Raw genomic sequence first — 12,134 nt, 5'->3', positions numbered from 1 at the left:
CCAACTCCTCAACTGGTGTAAATCAACACAGCTACAAGGAAGTCAACAGAGGGACACTGGTTTACAGCAGCTGAAGTTCTGCTCATACAAATGGAGAACATTACAGCTCATCTGTATGCCTATGCTCTCTAAATGTGTGTGTGAATATAGAATGGATATAGAGAATACAATGCTGACCCTTACCTCTGTCGGTTACCTCCTGATCACTCACAAATTTATTCATGTTTTAATCTTTCCTCAACACTTCCTCCAGTCCTTTCTCCAAAGAGCTCCAGTACTGATAGGCAGCAGGCCTCTCAGGCTGTCCTGTCCAGGATAGCCAGTTAAGATTATGCAAGCACTATTATGACATCACTGTGACTGTGACATAGCACATAAACTGCTGCTGACCAGGTAGGTGCTGTGATGACATGGACAAGATCCTCAAAGGTATTTAGGCTCCTAACTTGCACTGAAATCAATAGATGTGAGGAACCTAAATACATTTCAATATCTGGGCCCATCCATGTACGCAGTCCAATAGGTGGCTAAATTTGTTCCAGTGTAGAATTTCTCATTCGCTCTAAATCATTTTGAATTTTGGTTCTGTCCCTCTCTCAGTTTGCCACACTTTCCAATATTGGTTTTATTGGAAAATCTGCTCCTGGTTGAATGGATAGAAAATAAAAGCACCGAACAAAGAAAGAGAAGAAACTGCCTTGGAGAATGCACAGTGATACTTGAGTGTGGTTGGTTGGTTGGAATGCACAGTGACACTTGAGTGTGGGTGGTTGGTTTCCTTTGCTTTTTAATTCGGTTGATTAAAAAGCTTGATGAAATCTTATTGGACTGTATTACAAATATTGATTTTATATTGTTTTACAATGAATTGAAATTTATTCTTCATTTCCATGTCCCGCCAAACAAATTAACTAAATTATTTTTTGTTGTGTTTAATACAGTGTGGTGTCATATGTATGGCCATATGTAGAGGCCACACTTGATTTTGGAGATTATGTTGCCTTCAAAGCATTCAGAGTGATGACACTCTTTGCAGTAAACCATATGGAAAAAGAATTCCAATGACATGTGTCCTTTGCTATGTATAAGTGATTTGGTGCCTTACCCTTTCTGATTTTGCCCTTACATGGACATGCTATTCTTTTGTACTCCTCCTTAGTAATTCATCCATGTTTTCCCATTTTGTAGGATTTCTTTTTGATTTTCAGGTCATTACAAAACTTCTGATGGAGCCATTGGCCTCTTACTATTCTTCCTGTCTTTCCTTTGCATTGGCAGTTGTGCCTTTAATATTGTCTCCTGGAGGTTAAACTGCCAGCTTTCCTGAACTCCTTTATGCCTTAGACTTTTTCCCCATGGGTCGCTACCTACCAATTCTCTGAGGATGTTAAAGTCTGCTTTTGGCAGTCCTTCTCCTGTCATTCTCACTCCTTCCTTTCCTTAGAATCATGAAATCTATCCTTCATGATCCCTTTCACCCAAATCACCTTCCACCTTCACATTCACCACCAGCTCCTCCCTGCTGGTCAGAATCAAGTCTAAAATGGCTGTCCCCCCGCTTACTTCCTCCATTTTCTGAAACAAAGCATTGTCCCCAGTACATTCCAGGAACTTATTGGGTAATTTTGAGTTTTACCATATTCCTTTTTCAGCAGATGTCTGGGTAGGTAAAGTCCCCCATTACGATCAGGATTTGTGTTTTGCATATTGCTGTTGTTCATTCTAGAAATGCCTCGTCTCCCTCCTCTTCCTGATTTGGTGGTCTGTAATAGACCCCCTACCAGGACCTCACCCCTGTTTATTCCCTCTTTTATCTTTACTCAGAGACTTTCAACTGGTCTGCTTCTCACCTCCTTCTGGACCTCAGAACAGGTTTACAATGCAATATGTCCTCTCTTTTTTTTCCTGCCTGTCCTTCCTCAACAAGCTATAGCCCTCTATACCAATAGTCCAGTCATGAGATTTATCCCATCAAGTATCTGTGATGCAGTTAAGCTCAGTTAAGATTCATGTACTAAAACTCCCAGTTCTTACTGTTTATTCCCCATTATTATTACTCCTTGCTTGTGTGTACAGACATCTAAGATGTTAAGCAGATGCCCCCATGGATTTCCCTCTTGTTTCTCCTATAATTCTACTGAAATTTTCCACATTTACTTCTCCGCACACAGCTAGTTCTCTATTAAGGCCACCTTTTTTTACCTGGTGGCTTTTTTCACCTGCCCCCTCTGAACTTAGTTTTAAGCTCTTCTCCTAAGGTTGGTGAGTCAGTGCATGAAGATGTTCTTCTCCTTCTTGGTCAGACGGACCCCATCTCTTCCCAGCAAACCTCCTTCCTGCAATAGCATCCCATGGTAGAGGAAGTCAAAGCCTCCCAGAGACCCATCTTCATAACCCTATTCTGTGGGCATGCCTACCATTGAGTGTGTATTGAGCAGAAAGAACACTCAGTGCAGGAGACAAGGGGACTGAGTTAAACTGCAGATGTCAGGTTCACATACTTCCATTTACCGTGACTAATCTCTTAAGCTAGTGGGGATGGCCACGCTATAAAAATATTTCTGGAGATCAGCATGTGATTATTTGTATTGCAGTACTGCCTCACAGTCCCAGTCACAGAGCAGGATCCCATTGCGCTAGGACCTGTACAAACAGAGAACAAGATGGTCCTTAACTGTCATTAATTAATTAACACATCTTAACAGCACAACAAACAGACAAGAGGATAATAAAGCAAGCAAAAAAGCCCCCTTTGACCAGGTACCAGCAGATAACTAATATAGTGCTACCTATTTCGGGAACTTTCTTCCTGAGTCAGGGTCTGATGTGACTCAGCCCCTGTTCCATGCCATTGTGCAAACTGGGGACTCGTACATTTGCACAAGATGGAAAGTATCCAGTGGCACACAGTTGAGGCCTACTCCATTTTTAGTACATAAACAGCAGGCCGCTCTGCAAGAAGCTAAGGGCATGGTCAGCACAAAGAGTTTGCCTGTCTCTGTGCTGGTGTTCTGCACCCCTCACTGTCTACACCTGGCTCCATAAAGTTGGGCCTTTCAAAAATGCAGCATCAGGTAGGAGCACAGGTAATTGTAAGAATGCTTGCTCATTGCAGCTGTTACCATCCGGGCAAGGCATCCACATATAAGTCCACGACGGATGGACCAGTGATGGGAAGAGTGTTCAGCATGTGACAAGTAACACCATGAACTATGTCATGCCACAGAACAAATTAAGATCAAGAACAGAACAAGAGTATGTGTGGCAAAGCCATGACAAACACTGTGCAGGCATCAAGGAGCTCATAAATTAGCACATCATCACCCCAACACTGCCTCAGCTTGACTTAGAACTTGGGCAACAGTAGATCCTCCAAAGGAGGAGGCCACAGCTTTACACCCGTGGTCACTGTGATGTTAACTGGCTGCATTTGACAAGAGCTGGATCAGAGGTTGACTTTGAGTGTATTTACAGGGGGCAAGGTTTTCGCAACACAAGCCTTGTGCACACACGCAAATAGTGTTCTGCGGCAGTGCAAGTTGAGCTGCAGCAATGAGCAGCGGGATCCTGCTTGGGCTCGTAATTCATACACTTGTCTCACGAATGAGGATCAACAGATTAACCCATACTGAATGCAGCTTGACAATATACCATCACTTAAAACACATTACAGTCAGAGAGGATGATAAATATTCCATTTATACACATTATGTACAAGGCCCAAAATGACTGAGGATGCAAGAAAACAAAGCTGGTAAATACAGAAAATGCATTTGTCATAAATATAAAGGGAAGGGTAAACCCCTTTAAAATCCCTCCCGGCCAGAGGAAAAATCCTCTCACCTGTAAAGGGTTTAGAAGCTCAAGGTAACCTCTCGTTGGCACTTGACCAAAATGACCAATGAGGGGACAAGATACTTTCAAAAGCTGGGAGGAGGGAGAAAAAACAAAGGGTCTGTGTCTGTGTCTGTCTGTCTGAAATCAGTGGAAGCTAGGAGCCTAAATACCTACTGTAGAATTTGACCCAATAACAACAATAATACTAATTTGCATTTCTAGAGAGATTTTCTTCTTCAAAGCATTTTACACACATGTTTTCTAACTCTCTGCTTCAAATAAAAGCCATTATTGACAGACAATTATATTTTTCCGTCACAGCATAGACAAATAGGAGAGTGAAGAGAACACAGTTTATTAATGGGATTTTAAGCAGGTTCTTGTATGGAAAAAAAAATTAAAGATCCAGCACTCAAAAGATGACTCTGCTTAGCTGTGTGCCTTGTGGCTTAAAGCAGAATTCCAAGAACATTCCTTCGCTTTTTGAAATGGTTTCTCAATTAATGACAACTCAAAATATCTGCTTCCACCTAGTGGTGCGGGTTTGCATAACATGTGTTGTTTGTATTCCCTGTTTTCGATATCATTACCTAAAAGATAAAATACATCAGAATCTACTGAGACAATTCACACTTCTGCACAAAGCCACAACAGCACTAAGAATGTATTTCTTTGTTAGCAAATAGGATCATTAGGGAGAAGGAAAAGGATAATCTCAGAAAGAGGCTCTCTCTTTCTCCTTCACTTTATTCTATCTAGGTTTTTCCACTGTTCTCCTCAATGAAGTATCTGAGCAGCTTCGTCTAGTACATTAATAATATGACTCACATCTGTCATGGTAATATCTTTTATTGGACTAACTTCTGTTGGTGAAAGGAGTGCACAGAGTTCTCCTTCAGGTCCTTGAAAGGTTATTCCTTTCACCAACAGAAGTTGGTCCAACAGAAGATATTACCTCAGCTAGGGTGACCAGATGTCCTAAGTTTATAGGGACAGTCCAGATATTCGGGGTTTAGGCACCTATCAATCCCACCCCACCCCCATCACGATTTTTCATACTCACTATCTGGTCACCCTATCCCTCCCCCACCTTGTCTCTCTAATAGCCTCGCAATGACATGGGAGTTTGTTCTCCTGTCACAGACTGTCCCCTGAGAAAGCTCTATCTACTGCACAGACAAGCCTCATCCTTACAGTAGAACACTTCATGGTGCCTGAGAAATAGGCCCTGTCAGCCACAGCCCTAATCCCAGGGATTTACCTGATATTTTAGATATACTGGGCCCTGGCCACTGAGCCCCTGGAAGAGAAGGACTGCGACCTGGAACCTGACTTGATGTGTTCACGTTGCAGAAGTATGTACACAGTGTCGGAAGGCAAACAACAAACAACACTTCAATGGTCACTGAATGAGGGGCCTGTGGAAAAAAATACTACCATTATGCAATTCAAAGACTGTGTCAAAATGCACGTGCACAGTACTCAGACTCCCTGAATCCTGGCATTTCCGAACTTTCCATTGCTCAGTTTTGCAAACTTACTAATTGTTATTTTCATGCAGATTTTTATGTATTTGTTGGGCATCTAAAGATATAAAAATACAGACATCGGTTCATATCATTGTCGTGCAAACATCCCCATTTCATTGTTTGTTTTTAAAGAAAAAAGTACAGGACTAGGTTCTGGCAATTTCTGTATTGAGCTGTAAAGAAAGATATTTTTAAGGGTTTTGAACTGTCGAAACAGAGGCACAGAGATTGTCTCACACAGGGAGGAGTGGGTGATGCAGTGCACACTTTCCCAAGCCAGCAGAGCTGCTGGACCCCAAGAGATTCCCCCTCTATTCCGGAGTCAACCTTTGCCAGAAGCAAGCAGACAGAAGGACAAAAGTAGCTCTCCATTTTAATAAAGGCTCTTGTAACTTCCTGGGTAAACTGGTCCCTTCTGTTGCCGGCACCCAGTGCCGAGAGGCTGAACAACAGCTTGAGTTGGTTCGTTACCCGGTGTGCTACACCCAATAATCACAACGGGGTGGAGAAGCAGAAAAGTTTATTTGCAGCTGCAAAAAGGTACAGGGAGAATAAAATCTCAAATCCTGCACAACAGAGCAGGAAGTTACACAGGCTTTTATACATCCTTTTTCCCAGCATACTTATCCAATAGCAAGCTGTCCCAAGTATCCATATAGCCAGCCAATCCAGTTCCCAGCTAGTTCCCTGATTCTCTGTATTATTTGTTAAACTATACATAAAGCTGCTTTATTCAGCATTGTTCTTCCATATCTCCCGTTTGGCCTTGCTTAGTTTCAGGCAGTCTGACTCTGCAACATACTGTTGCAGATTCTCAGCATAACTGCTGTGTGTGCCTCCAGGCGGGGGGGCCAAGGACACTTGGGCCTAGCACGCAGAGCTGCTGCGAGTGCCTCCAGGCAGGGGGGGGGGCAAGGACACCGGGGCCTAGTGCGAGGGGGCTTCATCGACACTCGTGGTCTTCCATCCCCTCGAGTTACCTAGTGGCCATGCCCCAGTGTTCCCAACAACTCCCCCCTTTGAGAACACTCAACAGCCTTGGCTCTGAGTTTTCTCACTTGGGCTACTTATTTCTTTACAATATGACTTTGCATAAGCACTTTGTGATAGCCCTGAAGAGAATGACTTATTAACTTTTGCAAAAGGGCCCTAACACATGATACTGCACAGCATAATACCAGTAATACAATCAATACAGTAAAGAAAAATTTCAATAGCAGGCTAAATAAACCACCAAGCCAAGACGACAAACCCCAGCCTGAAAACAAGGTCTGCAACCAATCGTTTTCTGGGGCAGTATAGGCAACCTGTGCTCCGGCTCGGGCATGGGCCTCAGCCTGTACCACCTTTTCATAGATCTCATAACTGCTATCATTTACATATACACAACATCGGGGCCCGATGAGGGCACAAACCCCTCCTTGGGATGCCAAGAGATAGTCCAAAGCCAGCCTGTTTTGGAGGGAAAACGTCCTGAGCTGCTGTACCTCTTTATTTAATGTTTTTACTGCTGACCCTAAATCACTAACCGAGTCCTCTAACTTTAAGGCCACTTTCTCAAGTACCATCTGCAGGCTTACAGTATAGCGGCCTATGCATGCCATGGCTGGCCCGGTAAACAGTGGCGCTATTCCCAGTACAGCGCACCCTACCAGCTTCTCGGTTGTGAGGGGATTCTTCATATTGCCCTCCAATGCCTTAGTCAGTCGCCGCAGGGTCTTTTCTCGTGACTCAACAGAGGTGTCTCGGGCATTTCTAATCTTTCCTTTGGGCAGTGTGGCAGTTATGGAAAGATGAGGAACTCCATGAGCTATATAACAGCTACCTGTCCAGTTGGCTGGCAGCACCTTGTAAGCCTTGCGGCCACATACAAAATAGTGACCCTGTAGGGCCCAGTAAGGACTGTTTCTTAAGGGGATTCCTGGGATATTTAGGGCTGCTTTTCCAAACAGGTCATATGCCCCTAGGGGGGCATCCCATCCTCCTGATTGGGTACAAGTGGGGGCGTTTCTAATTGTCCCGTTCAAATTACACTCGCCATAGGGACCACTACAAACCCACCATTGGCTTGCTACATTGGAGATATTAACTGGACGGCAAGTTACATTTCCAAACCCCTTTTTTGTGGTAAGATTATTTGTAAGTGTTTCCCTAAAAGGGGAGCAACCATTACACCCACACTGTTGGCCTCCCCTGTTGGTCTTTATCCAATACCCATCAGCCCACTGTGTAATAACACAGGAGCTCTTTCCCACAGGATGCCCATAGGGATCAGATTGGTTTCGGGTAAAACATAACACTCCCTTAGTGAGTACTGCAACTGAATACTCCTGGTCCTGATAGGTGGCTTGCTGTAAAGAGGTCTTGTTCCAGAACGGTGAGTTCGTTCTTTCCTGCTCTTTGGTGGTGGCTAATTCTGCTAGGGTCAAGGGCAGCATGTCAAGGGGCATTCCCGTCTTGGGGACAGTGGAGTCGGAGCACATACCCAGCAATCAGTCTAGTTTGTTAAATTAGCAACATGGTGCGCAAGCAAAACAAAGGAGTTATGCTCCCGATATGCACAGTTTGGAAATACCAATACAAAGAATAACAATGTTACCCAATTAATTATTACCAAAGTCTTCCCAACCCAAGGTCTCCAATACCTGGGTGGGCCCATTTTAGCATTAAGGTGCCCGATATTTGTGTCTTTTAAACAGTAGCTTTAGCCCGAGATCGTCACTAGATGAGGAGTCAGCAGGTTGGACGGTCCACTGTTCCGCTGACGAGGGGGCGGGTACTGCCTTCAGACGAGAGTGATGGATCCAGTTCTTGTGTCCCTCGATCTTTGCCGCTGTATGGGAGATCAGCAGGACGGTATAGGGTCCTTTTCACTTTTCCTGGAGAGGCTCGTCTTTCCAGGTACGAACAAGCACAGAGTCACCGGGCTGTAAGGAGTGAACGGGAGAGTCCAAGGGGAGAGGCTGGGAATCCTTGGTATGCCTGTGAAGAGACAAGAGAACAGCAGACAGGGAACACATATACTGTGACAAAAAAACATTACCCAACTCCCATTCCCCTGACAGAACCGGGGTGCCATTCATGGGCCATGCCCTTCCAAACATAATTTCAAAGGGACTGAGCCCTAATCTACCCTTTGGGAGAACGCGGATACGGAGTAGGACGAGGGGCAAAGCATTAGGCCATTGCAGTGAGGCTTCTTGGCACACTTTTGAGAGATGCCGTTTAAGGGTCTGATTGGTATGCTCCACTACACCACTGGCTTGCGGTCTCCAGGGTGTATGGAGTTTCCAGGGGATCTGTAAGGCATGTGAGATGCTTTGAATGATTTTTGACGTGAAGTGTGTCCCATTGTCAGATTCCATCCACAGGGGGAGTCCAAAGCGAGGAATGAGCTCCTTAACAAACTTGAGGGCCACTGTCCTGGCAGTGCAGTTACAGCATGGGAAGGCTTCTGGCCATCCGCTGAACCGATCCACTATAACAAGGAGATATTTGAACCCTTGGGTCCGGGGAAACTCAGTAAAGTCTATTTGCCACACTTGTCCGGGGCCCGGAGTGGGTTCTAGGGCAGCTGGTGGCACAGGATGTCCCAGTCGGGGGTTATTCTTTTGGTAGACTAAGCAGTCCGCTTGTACCTGGGCAGCCAGGGGTCGGAGTCCGGAAGTGATAAAGTATTTTCCCATTAGCTGGATAAGTGTTTCCCTGCCAGCATGAGTGGTTTGATGTAGTTTCTGCAGCACTGGCCGGATTAGGCCCTTTGGTAAGAGGACCTTCCCTTCTGGGGAATGGAGCCATCCCTCCTTTTCCCGGAGACTGAGTTTGTCAGTTAGCTGTCTCTCCTCCCCAGAGTACTGAGGGGTTGGAAGCTCCCCTACTGATGGGATAAGGGCATGCATATGGGCGTTCTCAGCCTGAGGGGATGGCAGGGTGGCAGCATGCTTAGCCTCTCTATCTGCCCGGGCGTTACCTCTGGCCACATCTTGATCCTCCCTTTGATGGGCTTTACAGTGTACCACCGCCACTTCCGAGGGAAGTTGTATGGCTTCTAGGAGCCGGAGGATTTGGGGCCCTTACTTGACTGGGGAGCCTTGGGCTGTCAGCATTCCCCTTTGCTTCCATAGGCCAGCATGAGCATGCAGCACACCAAAAGCATACTTTGAATCAGTAAAAATGTTGACCCGCTTTCCTTTTGACAGTTCAAGTGCACGGGTCAGGGCTATTAGTTCGGCAAGCTGGGCAGAGGTCCCAGCAGGCAAACCTTCAGCTTCCACAGTGTCATGGAGGGTCACAACAGCATAACCCGCCCTCCTTTGCCCATCTATTACAGTACTGCTACCATCAGTGTACCACTCATAATCTGCATTTGGGACGGGTGCATCCTTTAAATCCGGACGGCTGGAGTACTGGACATCTATGATCTCTAAACAGTCATGTTTCTGTTCCTCTGTTTCTGGCAAGAGGGTGGCTGGATTAAGGGAGGGGCAAGGCTGTAGGGTGACTTCAGAGTTCTCTAACAGCTTAGCCTGGTACCGAGCAATCCAAGCCTGGGTGAGCCAAAGCCCTCCCTTTGCATCCAATAAGGCTCGGACCATATGGGGAGTATAGATTTGCATAACCCCTCCCAATGTTAGCTTCTCGGCTTCCTCAAGCAATAGGGCAGTAGCTGCGACCGCCCGTAAACATGCCGGCCAACCCTTTGCAACCTGATCCAATTGCTTAGAAAAATAAGCCACAGGACGCTTCCATGCTCCTAACAGCTGTGTAAGCACTCCTAGGGCCACCCCCCTTCGTTCATGTACATACAACTGAAACGGCTTAGAGAGATCTGGCAGGCCCAGAGCCGGGGCTTCCATCAAGTTTCTTTTCAGGATTTTAAATGCCCTGTCAGCCTCTGGGGTTCAATAGAAGGGGTCATGATCTGCTCCTTTTACACAGTCATACAGGGGTTTAGCCCACAGTCCAAACTCTGGGATCCATATCCTGCAAAAGCCTGCCATATCCAGAAATGCCCTGAGCCGCTTACGGTTACTTGGGGTAGGAACTTGACAGATAGCTTCCTTTCTTTCGCTTGAAAGCTGACGCTCCCCTTGCCTTAGCTGTAACCTGATCCCTCTCCACCTCAGACAACAGGGTTCTCAGGAGGATATTACAGTCGTCTCAATCGGTTTGTGACTACTGAGGCACCGCTCAAAGACTGAAATAAACCTGCTTGGGTTCGTTGAGAATTCCCCAGCCTGTGTTTTAAAAGCTGCTAAGTCTATTGGATTGAATGGCACATGGGTTTAAACTTGCATAGTGGTAGCCTGACGTCCGTCTGCCCCTGGGCAAGCCACAACCGTCTCGGTAAGCAAAGGATAGAGTCCCACCGAGGAGGCAATCTCTGTAACCCGAGGCATCCTACCCTTATAAGGTGGGGATGTGGGGGCCGAAGGGGACACCGGCTCTGCCATTACAGTGGGGGTGGGGGTCTGGGGACTAACATTAGCTGCTACCGAACCAGTCGGAGTCAGATTACAGCGCTGTAAAATATCTGGTCGAGTACATAAAGTCAGAAACAAATGCGCATACATATGTTCATTCCATTTACCCATTCACTGACAAAACAAAACTAATTGGAGGATCGTGTTGTAATTAATTGACCCTCCTGGTGGCCACCACTCCTGGTCCTCTAGTTGATATTGAGGCCAGTCAACTGTACAGAATCGTTTTAATTGGCTCTTAGTCATTGGATCCGCACCAAATACCTTCCAGTTTGCTAGAATGCACTCTAGGGGCGTACACCATGCCCTAACCTCTGAGCTCTGTCCCTGTCCCATACCTACAGGGTAACTCTGGGCGTCCCCAGGTTCCAACAGAGCATATAATCCGGATTTTAATAGGTTCCTACCTTATCCAAGGGTCCGGTTCTTCACCGTGGCCTGCAGCTGCTCCTCCCCCATGTCTAAGGGACCGGTTCTTCACCGCCGTCCACAACAGCTTCTCCACTATATGAGTGCGTTGCACCGTTGTGCCCTCTGGGGTCGATCAAATCGCGTCTCCTCCGAGGCCCCCGATGAACTCACCGGTGCGCGCTGGGCGTCGGTTCTCGCTGCAATCCTCGACCTCCAGGAGGGGTCCGGGCAAGGCTAAATTGCAGCCTCGTCGCCCACCCAGGGACGCCAAAAGCTGTTGCCGGCACCCAGTGCCGAGAGGCTGAACAACAGCTTGAGTTGGTTCGTTACCCGGTGTGCTACACCCAATAATCACAACGGGGTGGAGAAGCAGAAAAGTTTATTTGCAGCTGCAAAAAGGTACAGGGAGAATAAAATCTCAAATCCTGCACAACAGAGCAGGAAGTTACACAGGCTTTTATACATCCTTTTTCCCAGCATACTTATCCAATAGCAAGCTGCTCCAAGTATCCATATAGCCAGCCAATCCAGTTCCCAGCTAGTGCCCTTGTTCTCTGTATCATTTGTTAAACTATACATAAAGCTGCTTTATTCAGCATTGTTCTTCCATATCTCCCCTGTTTGGCCTTGCTTAGTTTCAGGCAGTCTGACTCTGCAACATACTGTTGCAGATTCTCAGCATAACTGCTGTGTGTGCCTCCAGGCGGGGGGGCCAAGGACACTTGGGCCTAGCACGCAGAGCTGCTGCGAGTGCCTCCAGGCGGGGGGGGGGGGGGGGCAAGGACACCGGGGCCTAGTGCGAGGGGGCTTCATCGACACTCGTGGTCTTCCATCCCCTCGAGTTACCTAGTGGCCATGCCCCAGTGTTCCCAAC

At 46.6% G+C, this 12,134-nt stretch overlaps 1 long non-coding RNA gene across 1 annotated transcript; it reads right to left on the bottom strand.

The window, feature by feature from the left end:
* Window positions 1-5,869: 5,869 nt before the first annotated feature.
* Window positions 5,870-12,134, bottom strand: LOC142070294 (uncharacterized). Its single transcript, XR_012666259.1, has 2 exons — window positions 11,257-12,134; window positions 5,870-8,348 (listed from the first exon to the last, which is right to left on the bottom strand). It is a non-coding gene; the product is annotated as an uncharacterized LOC142070294 (long non-coding RNA).

Source organism: Caretta caretta, chromosome 28, assembly GCF_965140235.1.
Source record: "Caretta caretta isolate rCarCar2 chromosome 28, rCarCar1.hap1, whole genome shotgun sequence".
In the NCBI taxonomy this organism is placed as follows: domain Eukaryota; kingdom Metazoa; phylum Chordata; order Testudines; family Cheloniidae; genus Caretta; species Caretta caretta.
The sequence above is the reverse complement of the archived record's forward strand: the minus strand, read 5'-3'. Positions and strand labels throughout refer to the sequence as shown.